The sequence below is a fragment of the Corapipo altera genome, unplaced genomic scaffold (genome assembly GCF_003945725.1).
Source record: "Corapipo altera isolate COAL_440 unplaced genomic scaffold, ASM394572v1 23b, whole genome shotgun sequence".
Classification (NCBI taxonomy): Eukaryota; Metazoa; Chordata; class Aves; order Passeriformes; family Pipridae; genus Corapipo; species Corapipo altera.
Genome location: NW_020884885.1, coordinates 10,111,612 through 10,120,260, shown reverse-complemented (window position 1 = coordinate 10,120,260; position 8,649 = coordinate 10,111,612). Strand labels below are relative to the sequence as shown.

General features: G+C 42.4%; 1 protein-coding gene across 14 annotated transcripts in view; it reads left to right on the top strand.

The window, feature by feature from the left end:
* The first annotated feature begins 76 nt into the window (after window positions 1–76).
* CELF1 (CUGBP Elav-like family member 1) overlaps window positions 77–8,649 on the top strand; it is a 59,792-nt gene continuing 51,219 nt past the window's right edge. For 7 of the 14 annotated variants that reach the window (XM_027642030.1, XM_027642037.1, XM_027642036.1 and 4 more), the window contains exon 1: window positions 246–327. The gene's annotated coding sequence lies outside the window, so the exon portion shown is untranslated. The other 7 variants (XM_027642032.1, XM_027642025.1, XM_027642026.1 and 4 more) reach the window with 6 other exon arrangements.

Sequence of the window (8,649 nt, the reverse complement as noted above, 5' to 3'; positions counted from 1 at the left end):
CGGCCCCGGCCCCCGCCCGCGCCGCCCCCGGCCCCGCCGCCGCCCCGGGCCGGGGGGGCGAGGCGGGGCAGGGCGCAGCAGCGGCGGCGGCGGCTCGGGGGGGGCGGGAGCGGGAGCACCGCCCCGGCCCCCCCACCCCGCGCTCGCCGTGGTCTCTCCCGGAAGCGCCGCCATCTTGCGGAGCCGGCCCGAGGCGGCGCAGGGAGCGGAGCGGGCGCGGGCGGATCCCGGGGCAGGTGAGGGCGGCGCCGCCGGGAGGAGCTCGGGCCGGGCCGGGCACGGCGGGGCCGAGCCGAGCCGGCAGGAAGCGCGGTTCGCCTCGCGCAGGTAACGGCTCCTTTCCCCTTCGCCCCCGGTTCCCCGGGGCTCCCGCCGCGAGGCCGCTCGTGCAGGGCCGCGGCGACTGCCCCGCTCCCCTCCGCGGGGGAGCCGCCGCCGCCCTGCGTGCGCCATCCCGGGGCGGTTCCGCGCCGGCGGGGCCCGGGGCCGGAGGCTGTCGGGTGCCGTGTGTGATCCGGGCGCTGACAGCGCCGCGGGCGGTGGCGGGGGCGCTGCGGGGGCGAGCGCGGCCCGCGGCGGCGGCGCCATTGGGGCCGGGGTGCTGCGGCGGAGCCGGGCGGACCCCGGGGCGGGGGAGCGGCTCCCCCAGGTTCGGCCGCCGCCGGCCTGCCTGGCTGGGTGCTTATCGTAGCAACCGGCGTGCGGTTCCCTGCTGTCCTCGGCACGGTGGGGTCTGTCCTCCGGAGCAGTGAAACGTTTGCTGGTGCACCAGGGAGTGGAGGTTGGTCGGGTGTATGAGAAGCGCGAGCAGGGAAATTGGAGTTCGGCACGGTTGTGAGGAATTGCAGCCTCAAGCGTGAGAAGGCGTGACAGACACTGCTGGAATGAAGTAGGAAGGGGAATATAAAAACCAGGAGAGACGGAGCATAAAATAGATGATAGGTAATCGCCTATCATGCGATTTTTATAGGACTGTTTATGAGTAGGAAGTTGAGAGGCAGCGTTCTGATAAAGTGTGGAACCTTCACTCCTTTAAATTCCTGAGAAATTGTGGCCCATTTTCACCTTTGAGATACAGGCATTCTCTTCTGCCAGAAGTTGTCGGGGAACATTTTTCGAATGTTGCAGCTTTCTTGTATGTACTGCTTGAGTGTGGTCGTTGGGTGTGTTTCACCAGGAGTTCGCTTGATTTAAAAAAGTATTTGGTGGGGATTTATATCTTGAAGTATGCTTTGCTTCTGGCTCACAAAACCTTGAACTTTCTGAGTATCTTTAATTTCTGGTTTTAATTTATTTTTTTGTGTATGTATGTCCTGCCAGTCCTGCTCTTTGTACCAGTGATCACAAAAAATTGCTAAATTGTCTCCTGGTCTCTTTTGCTGTCTTCTCTATTGTTTTTCTATAGGGTAGTTCAACAGATAGATTTTACTGCACTGACTTGACATTATATAGCCATAACAAATGCGTCACATTTTTATTTTTTTTCCATTCCCCTCAGCTCTTTTCTTGGGATCTCTGCATAACGTGAGATACTGTATCTTCCTCGAGTTGTGTCTGGACCCAAGTATTTAAGAGGCAGCGTTGTTGGAAATCCTGCTGCTGCAGTAGGTGTTCAAAATTAATAAATACATCTTTAGACTGTGATAGGAAATATTCCGGTGGGCAGAGATTGCATGCAGCAGTTTAGTATGTTCAGTTGCATTCCTGCTGATGAAGAGCCCCCCAGGGCAGCAGCACGATTCTTATATCTGCTCAGGAATGTGGGTGCAGATATATACCACCAGTAAAATTCCTAAATAGGGTTTTTAAAATACAGTGATGTAAAGAACTATTTTTTCTTAAGGTGCTTACCGTTCTCTTTCAGCCTGTGCTCACATTCAAAGTTCTTGGTGATACTTATTCTGGGAAAGTGTAGGCTGTTTTGTGGAGTGTGTTCACTCTTTCTGAATGATCACTCTTGGATGGCTGTGTTTTTCCTTTCCCTGTCAAAGTCTCTAATGTTACATTAGGGAAAAATCAGTCCCAGATCCTACCTGCTTAGTTACGTTTCCCTTTTGTATCTACTTGGGTTTTTTTGGGTATTTGAAGCAAAATAGTTGATGCAGGCCTAGGAAATTCTGTTTACATGCAGAAGAAAGTAGGAACACAGCATCTGTAGAAAAGTAGAGGATTGAAAAGTGATTGTCCTAAAATCACGAACATTAAAACGTGAAGATTTATATGTTAGGTAGTTTTGTTTTGAAAGTAAATGGCTTACAATAGTGAGAAGAACTTATCCATCTTTCACAATAGAAGACAGGTAAAGAACTCCATGGTATTACAGAGTGCTTAGTAGTGAATTCACATTTTTCCTAGTCCTTCACAGTTCGATACACTCGTAAGATGATCTTTACACAGTAAGAGGAAGGCGTCTTTGACTTTTATTTCTTCTGCTATGAGTAGAGATTCTGAAAACATGCTGCCTGGCACTATTTCCCTAAATGGGAAAGCAAGAAAGGTGGCAGTATCATAGATATACAATAATTGTCTTTCTCATTAATAATAAATACATAACTTGCAAGTAACCTTTACATCAATTGAAGAATCATTAGTTGAAACAAAGTACGGTGCTTTGGCATAAGAGAAGTATTAATATAAGAGAAATATTTGTAATATTGTGTAAATTTTCTTCTGAAATTATTGCTATCAATATGCTGAATTAGTTGAATTTCATAAAAGCTAGATGGTATGTGGTTCTTAAATATTTAGATTCACATTGAGTTAAATAAGATTCTACCTGTAATCTAGTGCCTAATTGAACTTAGTAAGAAACTTTGTTATGAGCAGGTTGCTCCTTAACTATTTCTTGTTTATTTTTCAGAAATGAGGTTATAGACTATCAGTTACTGAGTCATCTGCCACAAGTCTTTTCAGAGTGCCCACTCTAATTTTTTCTTTAGTGACTTTTTTTTAGACTAGATGGGAAGTGATACAAATTCTCATCCTTTTTGAGATTTCCTGGTTGTTAGTCTCTAACTCTGGGATCTAAGAACCCACTGGTCAGACTGTTGAACTGGAGACTCCTGTTCAGCAATATGTCCACGAGGCAGTCCAGTTTTCCAAGTCATAATGTGAGTTTGGTTACAGAAACAGCAGCAGTAGTCCAAGAGACTGAGATCTATATTTCTGCACTCTTATTTTTTAGTCTTGCCATGAATGTCTTAAATGTTTTGTTTCAACCTGGGCATGTTCAGTATTGCTTCTTGTCCTTCAGGGAGGAGTTATTCACTGCCTTGGTAACTGTCTTCTGGCAAGAAAGTATCATTTTTATCCATTGATCAGGTATTTGGCAGGAGAGAAAAAACAGTGTAAATCAAAGCAGACTAAAATACTTCAGGGTTTATTAGAATGGGAGTTGTAATATGAGAAGAGTTATCTAGGGCCTCTAATGGGTTTTTCTCGTGAAGTATCACAGCACAGAATCTTAAGATGTGATCCTGTTACAAGACTTCTTGAGGCAAGAGAGATTATCTTGACTGAAAAAGTAACTTGTAGTTTTATTGCCCTTCCTTCAGTCATTAGAGATGGTTGTCATTATAGGTCTTGCTATACGAAAAAATGCAAGATACCATTTTTCTGCTATTTTAAAAAGGTGCCAAGACACTTTGGGACATAACAGTGAAAAGAGAGAGCTTTAAAGTTCACATTTTCAAGAGGAGATTTCCCTAACATCAACTGAACATCATCGTTTGCACCTGATGCAAGATTCAAGTGTGCAAAGCTAAAATATACATTAGGTCAAAGCAGGAAATTTAGATAGAGTAAGGGAGAAAATGTAAACCACTTTAAAGCTGCAGTGCCAATTAGCCTGCAAATGCTTTGTAGGGAGGAATAGTTCGCAGGTCTGAACTGTGATAGACAGAGCAGGCTTATTTGTTCCGCAGCAATATAGTGCAGCAGTCGTCATCCCAGGGAAAGGAAGTGTTTTTTCTGACATCTTGAGTAGCTTAAAACTTCCAGCTATCTTACCTCTGTGTGTTTTGAAAGAAAAGGCATTGCTGCTAGCTGAATTCAATATGAACAGTGAGCAACTAGATGGATGAACAGAAGTCTTCAGTAGTTTTCAAATTTTAGTGCGAAGTTTCAGTTTAGATGATGCACTTTGTCACAGAAATATATGTAAGTGAAAGCCTTCTGCCAGAAGTGAAATCCTTGTGCACAAGTTGTCTTGTCTGTCCCACGTATAGGTATTACCCTCTCGTATTCAGTATACTTAGTATATCATGGTCTGGTTTTTGTTTTGATTTTAGAAAAGATACGCTGGCTTATTGGCTGCTCTGTTAGGGGCAGAGTATGAGTGGCAAACTGACAAACTGTGAGTTTTGATAATGAGTCTACTGATGTAGAGATTTATAACTGATTTAATGGTTTGGCTTGCAGTGTTAAAGTTACAGGTAAATTTAAAGTTATATAAACTCGGCTTAAAATCGTATCTCTGTGGAATTTTAACATTGGTTTGACTCAATTACTTGTAAATATAAAAAAACTTACGGATGAGAGGATGAGTGTTTGTTGAGTATCTAGTGTCATGCTGGTTTGGTATCTGGCAGGCTTTCCTTTGCAGACAGGTTTTTTTTTTGATGCTTGCGTACTGTGTATTCTCTCAGAGCTGAATGCTCTCCCAATTCATATAATAACAAGGGTGGATGTCTTACATTGCTTTTACTTTAAATAATGTGAGTTTTTCAGGACCTTGGCTTCTTTTTTTCACCACCATCAAAACTGTATTTCTGGTAGTTTTCACTTCTGTCTGCGGGCTGTTTCATATTGCACCTTTCACAAAAATAATGCGGTTGTTATCCACTAGATTTCAGCACCTCATGTCAAAGTAAAACTGTTGTTCTGCAAACATCTTATCATTTAGAATTCAGGCTTTGACTGAACCCATGAATATTCTCTGCTATTTTTGCCTCGAACTATGCAGTTCAAAAGATATTCCAACAAATGCATGCTATCCACAAATCTTTTACACTGTTGGAAAGGGAATATTCACGTCTGTTTTTTTCCAAAGCAGAGGACTTGGTTATTTATGAAGCTTGTAATTCAGATGAAGTATTTAGCAGACAATGTATAAGTCTACATACAAAAGTGATAACATCTTTCTTAATACATGTAGAGGTTTGCAAGATGGACACCACACATCTTATTATCTGAAAAATCTTACAAGATAAAGCTTTGACAAATGATTCTTCAGAAGACAATGAAATATTGCTCTTTCAGGAAGAGAAGATATATTTTGAATGCCACATCTAGCTTTTGCATTTCATGTGGGTACAACAGAGTGTAGAAGTAATTCTTCACTTATAGTTTAATTTTCCTAAGCTATCCACTATTCCACTGTCTTAAAATCTTTTTGCCGACTTACCTCTGCTTCCTTGTTGTTTGCCTTGAAAAAATTCCTGTTCTCCGGTTAAACTCCTGAATTAAGAAGCATACATCTGGATGACAGATCAATGTAGTGAAGAATTATATTTCTTTGGGTTTTTTCTTGTCTTGGCTGTCGTTGTTTTATGACTGTACAATGTGTAGCATGATTCATGAAACAGTAAAGATTCCTTGCACAGTCCTAAGTGACGTTAGAAGTGATACTGTTTAAAATTATCAATATGCAAAATCTTTGGGAGGAAAAAAAAGGTTGTATATTTACTTCTCTAAAGCAGTTTTGACCACTCAGAAATCCATGATTATATGCTTTGGTGACTTAAGAAAAGTAAAGTGAGGATATTCTGATATTTATGGAGTAAAGCCATCCATGTTACATTTTGAATTGTGCATTCATGGCCAGAATTTGATCACTAGTAGAGAATGGCTGTAGTTGGTACTGTCTGTATTTAGCAGTGTGGAAGCTGCTTTGACACTAATTCTCTGATGTAGAAATTTGCTTTATAGTTTCTTTGGGTTTAAAAGTATTTTTTCATTTATTTCAAGACTGAGTTTAATAGACATTTCATGGGGAGCGTTTTTGTGAGGAAAATAATTTAGGCTATGCTTAGGTGTAGAGCTAATTCAGGGTATTCTGGTGTCTTCCTGAATTTGCAGGGAGCCTAAAGCATTATCTCAGTGATGAGAAATCTGAAGAAATAACGAGATTGTTGGTTTAAATAGCAACACCTTTATATCTACTTGCAAGTTACATTAACAGAACTGCCTGACTGGTGTACTTCTCTGAGTTCTAAATTGGCTACTACGCTCCTGATATAGCTGAAAGTTGTAGCTTCCAGTTATTTATATGAGAGAACTTTTTTGGCAACTTCTGTAAAGTAGTTTTGTATCACCACAAAAATGTGGGATACATCAAGTAGAAGAAATAGGCAGCAGCATAGGGTAATAAATCTCTCATGAAAAGATTTAGTTTTTTATATAAATGAAACTGCTTTTGAGTTTGCAGACTGTCATACTTCTGTTCTAAAAAAAAAAGTCATAGACTATGCCCCTTATTTTATTTTTTCTTTGGATTCCTAGGGATATGGGTTTTCAGTTACACTTGCTCCTTCCATGCCAGAACATGAAAAGGGGTGGGGCAGGTGGAGAGAGAAGGGGATGCTGCATAGAAGTGTATTTTTTTCTGTTTTTAAGAAGAATGCATAGAAAAAGTTTGTGTTTAAACACTGGCAGAAAGGACTACTGGGAAAGCAGACATGATATGGCAGATCACCATAGTAATTAGCATTAGCCAATGAGAAAGGTCATGGTTGCTGGTTTAGGACAATACTTAAGAAGGGAGAAGGGTTTAAAAAGATGGCTATAATTCAGTTTGGGCTGCGGGGGGAGAAGGTCAAACCAAGAACTTAATATGTGAATATATGTCCAAAAGCAACAAGGAAGACCTTGTCAGTTCAGTAGTTCTTGAAATGCTGGTGGATGTGGGGATTCCCTGGAACAGAGATTTTTGTCTTGTTTTGGAGTTGCTGCTCAGATTCTGTTGGTGAATAAAGCAAAACGTACTTGGAACTCATTTCTAAGCAGTAACTCCTTTAAGTCTGTACACTTTAATTCTTTTCCTTCTTGCACGGTGTGACAGTGAGTGAGGCTGTGTGTGTGTAAAGGAACTTGTCTTAGCAATGGTCTCTTTCAGAGACCATGTATGGCTAAAGCAGTTCGCCTGGTTCAGCTCCTGCTCCTCCCTCTCGCAGAGCTGAGCAGAATCTCTTCTGCTGAAACGGTTGTTCCACTTTCTGCTTTCTATATTTGTCCAGCAGCAGCAGCAGCACACTGGATAACCAGGCAGTGTGGTGGCCTGGTGGGCATTTGCTGAGCAGAATTGAGAGCCAGGGCTTACAGTCTCTGTTACGTCCGTCCATCTGTCTGTCTGTCTGCGTCTCTGGGGAGGACTGGAGTTCCAAGTGAAAGGTGATCTGTTTGTAGATGTCGTTTTTTTGTAAAATGCAGTTCATTCAAATTTGGGAGTCTAGGGACAGGGAGCAGAGGAGGGAAGGCAGTTGTCTTGCAGGGACAGTATGTGTGTAGTGAGTGGCAGTGGCATCAGAAAGATACAGACAGATTTAACCTCCAAAAGAGCTGCTGTATTCTGGGATGAGGATTTTAATCTCCTTTCCTGCTTTGGGGTGTGATTAACCAGGGCCTGTATTTTTCCATAAAAGGTCTGTTGTCACTGTCTGCCTTGAAGATGAATGAAAGCTAGATCCTGTCCCGGAAGATCTGAGTGGTGTCTTTGCTCGTTATGGGCAATGGGGATTAATGAGGAGGTAGACCCTGCCCTGCCTAGTTGGAAGTCAGGAGTTGGTATTGAGGGATGGGGTTTGGGGAAATACCTTGTTAAGAAGAACTGGAAACTTGTAGCTAAGACTTTCCTGACTGTGTGCTTGTGTAAAGTTTGTATTAAGGCCCTGCACGCATTGGGATGATGACTACTCACAATTGCTTTTTGAAGTAGTAGATCAGGTGAACAAATAGTACAGAAAGTCTGTTAGCTGCTGTAGTAAACTGTTCTTTGAGTAGCAGAAAGGTGCTCGAAATTGTGGCAGCAACTGAATACACCATTAACATTGGCAATAATTTTTTTGAGTGGGAGAAAGAGGGAAAGGGAGAAATAGTTTTTTGGGAATACTGTCCACTTACAAATTCTCCTGCCTTTTTAAATATCTATGCAAATAGGCATCAGGCCTTTTGGCTATGGAATTTGAGCAAGGAAAACGTTGTTTCAGTTGTGAAATAGAAGTCAGCATCTTGCTAAAATCATTCTTGAGGACCATATTCCATAAACTCAGTCTGAATTATTTTTCTTTCCTACCACTACAGTGTCTTCAGTGTATTTCCTCCTGAGAAAACTGTGTGTCTTGAATTTGGAAGAAGCAAATTTTAGTGGTAAATTGGTGGCTCTCGGCTGCCTGACAATATCTGAATTGCACTGATGTCCACAGGCAGGGACCTGTGGCAGAGGGTCATCTTCTTGAACTGCTTGAACTCAAGCAACTTTGTTGTGTGGCTGTTTTCTGATCATTCTTTCTTTAATGTGGACACACTGCAATAATTGTTCCATGTTCATCTGGAAAACCTAAGAATATGCAGCTTCTGGGATGCTAAGCTTGTTGCCTTAGGAGTCTTGACATTTTTCCTAATTCTGGCATCTTCTGCCAGAGTTCGGCCTGC